The sequence below is a fragment of the Ornithorhynchus anatinus genome, chromosome 16, assembly GCF_004115215.2.
Source record: "Ornithorhynchus anatinus isolate Pmale09 chromosome 16, mOrnAna1.pri.v4, whole genome shotgun sequence".
Taxonomy (NCBI): Eukaryota; Metazoa; Chordata; class Mammalia; order Monotremata; family Ornithorhynchidae; genus Ornithorhynchus; species Ornithorhynchus anatinus.
The window spans coordinates 32,832,191-32,843,125 of NC_041743.1; positions in this window are offsets into that span (position 1 = coordinate 32,832,191).

Here is a 10,935-nt window from a genome sequence, read left to right on the forward strand (position 1 = left end):
GACCGTCCCTGCCGTTTGACGGGCTTACAGTCTAATCGGGGGAGACAGGCAGACAAGAACAATGGCAATAAATAGAGTCAAGGGGAAGAACATCTCATAAAAACAATGGCAACTAAATAGAATCAGGGTGATGTACATCTCATTAAACAAAATAAATAGGGTGATAAAGATATATACAGTCGAGCGGACGAGTACAGTGCTGAGGGGGTGGGACGGGAGAGGGGGAGGAGGAGAGGGGTTAAGGATAAGAGTTTCTATTAAATGCTTACTGTGGGCCAAGCACCAGGGGAAATACACGATAACGCTCTAGACTGTATCTTGTTGTCGGCAAGGAATGTGTCTACCAATTCACCTCATCAGAGTCCCTTTCCCACCTGGGGCTCACAGTCTAAGGGGGAAGGAAAACAGTTTTTTGCTTTTTCTTTTAGGAAACTGAAGTTCAAAACAGTTAATGATTTTTCCCAAGTCAAACAGCAGATAAGTGGGAGAGCCAGGGCTTGAACCCAGGTCTCCCAATTCCAAATACCATGCTGGTTCCATTAGATAATGCTGTAAACATTGTCCATTGATTTGGGTCAGCATTTGCTGGTATGTAATTTGCCCAACCTTCCAGATGGTTTAAAAAAATGCTCTCTGATCCCATACTCTCCGAGTCATATGCTCGCTACCTAATGCAGAGATGGTATTAAGAACTGGGCTTTCCTGTTGGCCGGTACAGCCCATTATTGGCAGAACTACTCGAGCATATTCCATATGGATAGCATTTCATGTGAAGCTTGTGAGGCTTCTCAGAAATCTTCCACCTCAACATATCCTCTACAACTAATGAAAAAAAAATTGGACTTCAGTAGTAGTAATTATGTATTTGTTAAGCACTTACTGTGTGCCAAGCACTGTTCTAAGCACTGGGGTAGATACAGGGTAATCAGGTTGTCCCATATGGGGCTCACACTTTTAATCCCCATTTTACAAATGAGGTAACTGAGGCACATAGACTTGCCCAAGGTCACACAGCAGACAGGTAGAGAAGCCGGGATTAGAACCCATGACCTCTGACTCCCCAGCCTTTGCTCTTTCCACTGTCACGCTGCTTCTCACTGTAATGTCTTGTGAGGATGATTGATGCCATATGTGAGCAAGGTGTGTGCGTAACTCTTATGGAAAGGTCACTAAAAGGATGATTTCTGTGTTTGTCTTTTAAGATTTCATTATTTTCAACCTAGGAAAGGGGAGGAGAGCAGAGGGGGTGACAACCAGGAACCTAATCCATTTTACATATTCACAAACATTTATATGCTGCAGGAAGAGTAATAGCAAAATACTGTTGCATCAAAGAAAATTGCATCAATTTTTAATTATGCACTTAATCATCCACATCCAGAAGGGCAGACTGTCTTCCGTGACATTTTTACATATTTCAAGGCAAACCTGGATGAGCACACCGAGTGTGTTTGCTTTAAAGGATATCTCAAGTGATTTTTAGTACAGAATATCGCAATTATGGGAGTGAAACTTCTGGTGTCGCTGCCTGAAGGACATAGAGTCCAACCTTCTGGAAACTTTTCCAGGTCAATCAGATTGGTGTATCCTCCAAAGGCCTTTTGAGTCAGTCACATACAAGGTGACGTACCGATGCCTATGCTCTGGAAGCACACACACCCGAAGACTTAGAGTTGATTAGAGACAGCTTTACAGAATCAGTAGAGCTTCAAGTGGGACAATCTGATTACCCTGTATCTACCCCAGGGCTTAGAATAGTGCTCTGCACATAGTAAGCGCATAACAAATACCAACATCATTATTCCCAACTGCCACTTTTAACATTAAAAGACAAGTCGGGATCACTAACAAAGGGATCCTGGGATGCTGTCAATCTACCGATACTAAAGCAGTGGTCATGGCACACATCTTTGTCAGGTGGAGTGTGGAGAAGAAGAAAAATGAGAGAATAGAGGACAGCAGGGTCCCCACTCAGCTGCTGCAATGTGATCTGGAGAGGCAGAACCACAAGCAGAGAGGGTAGCGGGAAAAGTCTTAAAGACACAATGAAGCAAGATTTCAGTTGATTGGAGCAGAGCTGTGGGCAGCTGGGAGCCACCGGTATGAGACAGGCCAGTCTGGCAAACAACAATTGAAGGCTGTGTGATTAAAGTAGAGGTTCAGAGATGAATTTGGTGCTGACAGTTAGGATAGGTAGAAAGCACCGCAGTGTGACGAGGGACGGGCCTTACATATGGAAGCGATTGTCAGTAATGCATTGGTCTTCTCAGACACACAAGGATTCGGACAAGATTATGTCATCGGCGACAACATGACAAGTCCAAGAAGATAGCTGTATTCAGAGGGATGAGATGGACTCGGCTCTGGGTCTCTCCAGTGATGTTTGCCACACCCCCATTTTCTCTTTGGCCCTGGTTCTTCAACCAAAGGTATGAATTGAGCACTTACTATATGCAGAGCAGTGTGCTAAGCACTTGGGAGAATTAGCGGACTCGTTCTGTGCCCATAACGAGCTTACAGTCTGGAGGGGAAAGTGGTTTAAGACATTTGACTGTACTTGGAGAGATAGTGAGGAAGAGAAGACTGTGCATATATTGGAGCAGTAATTAATTGATATATTGTAGCATTGAAAGTACCAGTTTTCTGTTGTTTTTTTCCTTCCATGTCCACAATATTAAGTCCCTTGCCAACCCTGTCTCATCACACCCCTCACTCAACCCCTAACCCTGGGTATCAGAAACATTTTCTCGAGGTGATGGTGGGTTTCCAAAACATAATGAACTAAAATGTCGACCCTCCCCCAAGTCCACCCCTCCTCCCTCCCCCTAGTCTCCACAATTGACGTGTTGTTTTGAAAGATTCCGGAAAGCCCAGGGAACATTTAATTTAAAAGCACTTCTATCTGCTTCCCTAATCCTATGTCACTCGGGTTTATTTTTATCTTTTACTCTCCCGGAGTGCAAACTGAAACATCATCCATGTGTGTGGAGAATGTTTTAATTACCAAGTTCTTCCTTTCTTTACAGCAAAAAAGCAGCAGAGAGAACACGTTTGGAGGTGATGATTTTCTCTCTCCTTCAAGTCCACGTGTGCTCTTAATTTTCAGCCAAACCAGGCTCTCCCACCAGGCAAGGTGGAAAGAGATATTAACTATGGCTCTCGTCTTTGGGACTGAACTGAGTTTTGGGGCTCAGGTGCTCAGCTTCACTTTCATTTGCATGATGTTCATGTAGAGCATCAGAAACAGTGTGGCCAAGTGGAAAGAGCATGGGGCTGGGAATCAGAGGATGTGGGTTCTAATCCTGGATTCACCACATGTCTGCTGTGTGACCTTGGGTAAGTCAATTATCTGTGCCTCAATTCCCTCATCTGTAAAATGGAGATTAAGACCACGCGTCCCCTGTGGGACAGGGACTGTGTCCAACCCAATTATATTGTATCTACTCCAGCACTTAGAACTGAGCTTAGAACATAGTAAGCACCTAACAGATACCATAAATATTATTAAGCAGGAAAGTGACACTGTCAGGGAACCCATAGTCCTAATAGTGGAGCAAAGACCTTCTGTCTCATTCAACCTACATTTTCAATCTGTCGACACACCTTGTCTGTTCTGCCTTCTCAACATCGCTAAAATCCACCTTTTTCTCTCCATCCAGACTGCTACCATGCTGATCCAAGTACCTGTTAAATCCTGCCTTCATTACTGCATCTGCCTCCTCGATGACCTTCATCTCTTCCTTCTCCCACTGTGAGTCCCAGATCATTTTTCTAAAAAAAAAAAAAATCAATCCATATCTCCCCTCTCCTCAAGAATCACCAGTGGTTGTTGCCTCATCCACTTCCACATTCAAGCAACCTCCTTGACTTCAGATTTAAAGGACTCAACTAGCTCTCCCTTTCCTACCTTACCTTGCCGATTTCCTACTACTGTTCAGTCTATATACTTTGTCCCTCTAATGCCAACCCACTCTCTGTATCTCGATTTTGTCTATCTCCCTTGCCCTCATTCTACCACTGGACTGGAACGTCTTCCCCCACCTTCAAAGCCGTATTAAAATCATACCTTTTCCAAGAGAACTTCCCTCGCTAATCTCTCATTTCCCATACTCCCTCTCCCTTCTCAACTGCCTAAGCACAAGTATCTCCCCCCTTGAAACACCTTCATCCCCACAGCACTTTTGTAAGTATCTGTAACTTACTTATTGTAATGCCTGTCTCCCTCTCTAGACTGTAAGCTCCTGTGGGCAGAGAACGTGTCTACTAACTCTGTTGTACCGTATTCTCCCAAGCACATAGTACTGTGCTCTGCCCACAGTATGCACTCTGTAAATACCATTAATTGATAATTTGAAAGATGGGTAACTGAACCATCCTGGTATGGCCATGTGGATTCAATCACTGTAAATGGGCCCCGAGGAACAACCATGGATCATAGGTCAGACTGGTGGTTTGGAGTGATTTGTTGGTTTTAGATGGGAACAGCTTCCTGCAGGAGGAGAGCTTTGGGTTGTGAAGGGAAAGGAGATGTGCAGGTGTTCCTTCTGTATAGGAACAAGGAGAGGTTTCCACACAAAGAGAAGCACTCTGGGTTTAATGGAAAGAAAACAGACCTGGAAGTCAGAGAACCTGGGTTCTAATTCCGGCTCTGCCACTGGTCTGCTGTGTGACTTAACTTCTCTGTGCCTCACTGACCTGATCCATAAAATGGGGATGAAGACTGTGAACCCCATGTGGGACAAGGACTGTGTCTAACCTGAGTGTATGTGTATTATTGCCTTTGTCTTTTATGAGGTTTTGGGGTCTATTGTTTCATCCTCTTCTCCCTTATTTTAGATTGCAAGTCCCGTGAGGGCCTTGACCTGGGAGTAATAGTAATAATAATAACTGTGGTATTTTTCAGTGCTTAATATGTACCAAGTACTACTAATAATTATAATAATTGTGGCATTTGTTAATTCCTTACAATGTGCCAGGCACTGTACTAAGCACTGGGATAGATACAAGCAAATCAAGTTGGACACAGTCCCTATCATACAAGGGTCTCACAGTCACAATCTCCACTTCTGAGAGGCCCAGAGAAGTGAAATGATTTGCCCAACATCACATAGCAGACAAATGGTCAAGCTGGGATTAGACCCCAGTCTTTCTGACTCCCAGGCCCATGCTCTAGGCTAAGAGCCGGAGACGATCCAATATGATCAGATCAGACGCAGTCCCTATCCCACATGGGGCATGTAGTATAGGGAATGACTAATATGCACTTAATACATACCTATCTAATATACTCCTGTGCTCTTTGCCAACATTAGTTCAGTCCTCTGCACAAAAGAAGCACTTAATAAAGTCATAAGTCTTTCTTTCCTCCTCACCTCTGAGGGCTGGAGTAAAACTTCTCTGCTGTGTTCTATATCCTGCATCCCACTTCAGGGACAACTGCATTTAGGGGCTGGCTTATAGCCCCTCAGCTTTTGTTTAAGTGCCTCAATTCCTTCCCAGTGAGGATTTTGAGAGCCCAATAATAATGATTATTAACCCAGCTGCTACTGGATTTTTACATGTAGACACAATGATAGCATGGACCAGGTAATTAGTCAATCCTGAATTTTTATAATCTTATTTTCTGTTTCCTTGTCCCTTTACGATGAAACACTTCCTCATATCGTTATCTAAGTATTGACTATGCACTCAACACTGTTCAAAATATAGCTGGATTCAGAGCCCCCTTGCCTATATTTCAAAGATATTGATGTCTCCTCCCCTTCACACATAATTAGCCAGGAGGCTTAAAGGGCCAGATGAAAAGAAAATGAGCTATCTGGTGTAAAGTTTTCACACAGTCAGAGAGACGTTTATTGGACTTTCTGGCCCTCACAACGTATGGAAGAATTTCCTGAGAGTCAGGCTGCAGCAGTTTGCCAAGGAGGCTGTGGTGTTTTCACCCTCTGAGATTTCCAAAACAACAGTAGATCCTCTGAATGCCCAGGATGGTTTAGGCATTCAAGTACCCAAAGGCAGAAGGATGGACCTATTGGCTCTTTAAGGTTCCTCTCACTTTAGGGATTGACCCTTCCTGAATGCTTGCGGATCAGTGAGCTGTAGTTTGCCCAAAGAGGAAAGAGTATTTCCATTTTGTTTTGGGGATGGATCCATCAATCAATCAATGCTATTTAATTGAGCACTTTCTATGTGCATGTGTAGTATAATTCATGCCATACAGATGCATTATTACTTTTTAACTAACGTTAAAGTTTTAAAATCTGAATAAAAGCTTTGCTCTATGACACAACAGACTGTCATCTATATACAAAAAATAAGCAGACGCATCAAGTTTTAACTTTCGTGGGAAGTCAAAGTATGTTTCATGTCATTCCAAATTTGTTTCTATTGAATGGAATTTGGGTTTTGGAAATCAGCATTTCTTGGTGAAGTTGGGTGAAGGATTGGAGGGAAAAAGGAGTGGGCAGTAATTTTGAAAGAATATATGTGCAGGTGACCATTTGCTCTAAATATGGGGCCTCCATCTTGGGATGGATCCATCAGCAATCAGTGGTATATATTAAGAGCTGACTGTTTGCAGAGCATCATACTAAATGCCGGGAGGTGTGCAATACAACAGAATTAGCAGATTAGTTCCCTGCCCATAATGTGCTTAGAGTCTATGAAAACAGGACTAGGCAAATAGCTTAATGTGTTTCTTCAAGAAAGTCCAATAAACATTTCTCTGAATGTGTTGAGGAGAAGAGGAAGCCTTAACCGATCTTTGGAATTATCTTGCATCATAGTTAATTAACCGTGAGTAAACTGCTGAATCAACTAAGGGTTGGTTTGTACTGTGGATTCAAGCATTTAACATGAATTAGAAGTGAGACTCGGCCATCCCTCTCCCCTCCACCCCCCTGTTTCCCTCAACCTCATGCTGTTTGTGCTCTTTTGGGCTCTACTCTCTCCACCATAAAAGAAAGGAGGTTTGGATCCTGTTTTCTCACTCCTTAGGGACTCCCTAAACTTTAGCATAAAGTCGGGAAACAGGACTCAGTTGTGGCCTGTTGTACATTGGTAGATTACAATGCTGCATGGCATAGTGGATAGAGCACAGGCTTGGGAGTCAGAAGGTCATGGGTTCTAATCCCGGCTCTGCCACTTGTCTGCTGTGTGACTTTGGCAAGTCATTTCACTTCTCTGTGCCTCAGTTACCTCATCTGTAAAATAGGGATTGAGACTGTGAGCCCATGTGGGATAGGAACTATGTCCAACATGACTTGCTTGTTTCCCCCCTCCTTAAACACTTAGTACAGTGCCTGGCACATAATAAGTGCTTAACAAATACCATTATTATTATTTTTGCAGGGAGACATTCTCTGTGACATCCCACTTGACTGCAGGAATCATGCCTATCAACTCTGTTGTACTCTCCCAAGGGCTAGGAACAGTAGTCTGCACACAGTAAGTGCTCAATAAATCCTGTTAGTTGATTGATTGAAATCCATGTTTTAGCTGAGATTCCCTGTAATTCTAGGAGATGGAAGGAGCTCATGACTGGAGTGAGAGGGGGAAAGAATTGCCTTAGCTAAGATCAGCTTCCAAAGTGAAAATGTTCGCATTTCAATTTTGCCATCCATCTTCATTGACTTGAGGTGCCAGGGAATGGCGGATTTATGGGACGTTAAATATTTACCACCGTAATCCATGCCATAAAGATGCATTATTACTTTTTAACTAACATTAAAGTTTTAAAATCCGAATAAAAGCTTTGCTCCGTGACAGAACAGATTGTCATTCGCACACCAAAAAATAAGCAGTTGCATCGTTTTAACTTTCACGGAGAGTCAAAGCACGTTTCATGTTGTTCCAAATTTGTTTCTATTGAATGGAACTTGGGTTTTGGAAATCAGTTTTGTCGTCCACATTTCCTGATGGAAGTTGGGTGAAGAAGTTGGAGGGAGGTGAGAGTGGGCAATATTAGTTATAAGAAGAGGTGGACAGAGGAGGAAACCTGAATGGGGCAAGGCATCAGAGTGAATCTGTTCTCATGTGGAAAATGGCAGGATATTTTGAATAATGTTAATGGGCCAGTAATGGGTCAATCAAATGGTGGCACTTATTAAGTCCTTACTGTATTAAGTGCTTGGGAGAGTATGATATAACCTTCACTGGAAGAAAACTTGAGCCTGAGTCAGTCCAAACAAGGGGACTAATGGTCTGCACTAGATCTCCCCACCATCCTCCGCCCCCACCCAGAGGATGGGAGTTAGAGGGGAGAGAGAGCAGGGCAGAGGGAACACAATTACCTTGTTACAGTCAATACAATCTCAAGAATTTAAACCAGAAGCATCACCTAGGAGGGAAGGCAGTACACGATCCAGTCGATCCTAATTCCTTACCTCTTGGAAACATCTAGGGTCTTTGCCCATCACTCTGCCTGTAACATCCAGGCTGCCTCAGTCCCCGGATGAGCCAAATGCAAGTGGGAGGGCAATGGAGGATGCCTGGTGATTACTTTTTTTTAGGGGGTTTGACTGAGGCTGGACTCGGGGTCCAGACTCCTCCGGAGGCTTGAAGTTCCCAGCCTCCCAAACTGTTCCCAATGCCCCCAGTAGCTGGGTTCAGACAGACAACTGTCAGGGATCTGAGTTGGGATGACTCAGGGGCGACGGAGAAGGCCCTTCTGGAAGGGGCAGGCGCAAGGACCTCCCCCTGCTCTGGTCCAGGGAGGTATATGGGTAAAGTCCATCTCTTCAGAGGATAGAGAGAGATCCATCTTGGAAGACCAGTACATTTTAGAGGGAAGAGTCCCGTAACCCAGGCACCCCAGAAACAACAGAAATTAGGGACTGAGGACTTTTCATGCAAGAGCCCAGATTTTTCCAACAAATTTGATCAACTTCCTTTCTGACCATGGTTCTGGGTGCCTTTGTTGAATTTCTTTGATTTTTTTTCCCTGTGGTATTTGCTAAGTGCTTGTTATGTGCTAAGCACTGTACTAAGTGCTGAAGTAGAGACAAGCTAATCATTTTAGAAAACAGTCCATGTCCCTTGTGGGGCTCAGAGTATTAATTCCCATTTTGCAGATGTGGTAACTGAGGCATAGAGAAGTTGTGATTTGCCCAAGGTCACATAGCAGAAAACTGTCAAAGTCAAAAGGTCCTCTGAGTCTCAGACCCATGCTTTTTCCACTAAGGCATGCTGCTTCTCTTGGCCTAATTTCCTTCCGTCTATTGGCATGGGTGATTCCATTTCAGGGTTGCAGCAAATACTGTGCTCTATATTTGCCATCATCAGTAGCATCTGCATGTGTCTTAACAAATGGACGGAAGAGCAATCTGCATAGTATAGAAGACATTTGATGATCCCCGTGTTGGGTAGGAACTGTGTCCAACCAGATTAACTTGTATCCACCCCAGCGCTTAGAACAGTGTTAGGCACCTAGTAAGCACTTAACAAATACCATAATAATACTACTAATCATAATAATATCCCAAAGAACTTCAAATTAAATCCTGATGTCCTGGCAGGATTCCAGTACAGGTAATTAAGTTCTGTCTATTATACTTTTTCTTTGCTGTTTCAGTTAGATCTGTGATTCTCCTCAGTCTCAAATAATTGTTTGGTGTTCCTCTACAGCTGCTCAACAGCTGTTTTGCTCAACCCAAGAGGTGTCCGCATTTCAGGAATGACATGATTCCTCAGTACCCTTCATCTCCCTCGCAGGGGTGTTTGGAAGCTTAATTAATTAAAATGTGTAAAGACTTCTGCGGTTCCTAGGTAAGAGATGCCATAAAGGTGAAAGATTTTCATTATTAATTGTTATTAAATAGTTCTGCACCTGCCTTGGTAATAAAGTGGGATTTAGACATAATATGTTCATTAGAGTTAGAAATGTCATGTTTTAGAGTTAATAAGGCAGCTATTGAGTGCTCACTAAAAGCAGACATTCATAGAATTAACAATTAGGTATCCTTTTTGTAGTTGCACTTAAAAATATCCACTGTTATTAAATGCACCCACTCCCATAGAAAGAGCTGTATTAAATGTGCCTTTTCCAGGACAGTAACATGTTATTAGCCCTAAACATCACAAGTCTGATAACCTTTATTGGCAATGTTCTGCCCAAATTCTGAAATATGAACCACTTTGTTCCTTTCTCGGGGAGAAAGTGAATATTTTAATTATTCTATCCAACAAAGCAGCTATGAGCGAAGTTCTGCCATTTTCAAAATGTAGTATCGCAGACCTTCAAGGCACCCATACTGTGGGCCAAGCTCACAGATAATTCAGACTTCTGGGATCTGCTCAGCATCTTAGATAGTTTTCATTCTAGAATTATAGTGAGGGAGAATCTAAATTTTCCAGATTGGGCAAATTGGTGGGTTTCCAATCTTAATCTGACAGGAAGCAGAAAGATTCCCCTCTCCCCCCGCAAAATTGCAGATTTTTCAAATTAAGATATGACAAGACACGGTTCTCCCGAGCTTGAATAAAGGATTCAATCAATCCTTGATTTTTTTAAATGGTGTTTAAGTGCTTACTGTGTTCCAGGCACTGTACTAAGTGCTGGGGTAGAATCAAGCTAATGAGGTTGGACACAGTCCGTGTCCCACATGGGCTCAGACTTAGTCCCCATTTTACAGATGAGGTAACTGAGGCACCGAGAAGTCAAGTGACTTGCCCAAGATCATACAGTAGACAAGTAGTCGTGCTGGGATTAGAACCCAGGTCCTTCTGACTCCCAGGCCTGTGCTCTATCCACTAGACCACACTGCTTCTCTATTTATTGAGTTTCTACTGTGTGCAGAACACTGTACTGCTTGGGAGAGAATAGTAAAATTAATAGACGTGGTCTCTTCCCTCTAGGAATTTGCAATATAGCAGAAAAGGAGGACACTAAAAGAAATTACAACAGTGAGGAAATAATAGAGTATAAAAGATGCATAG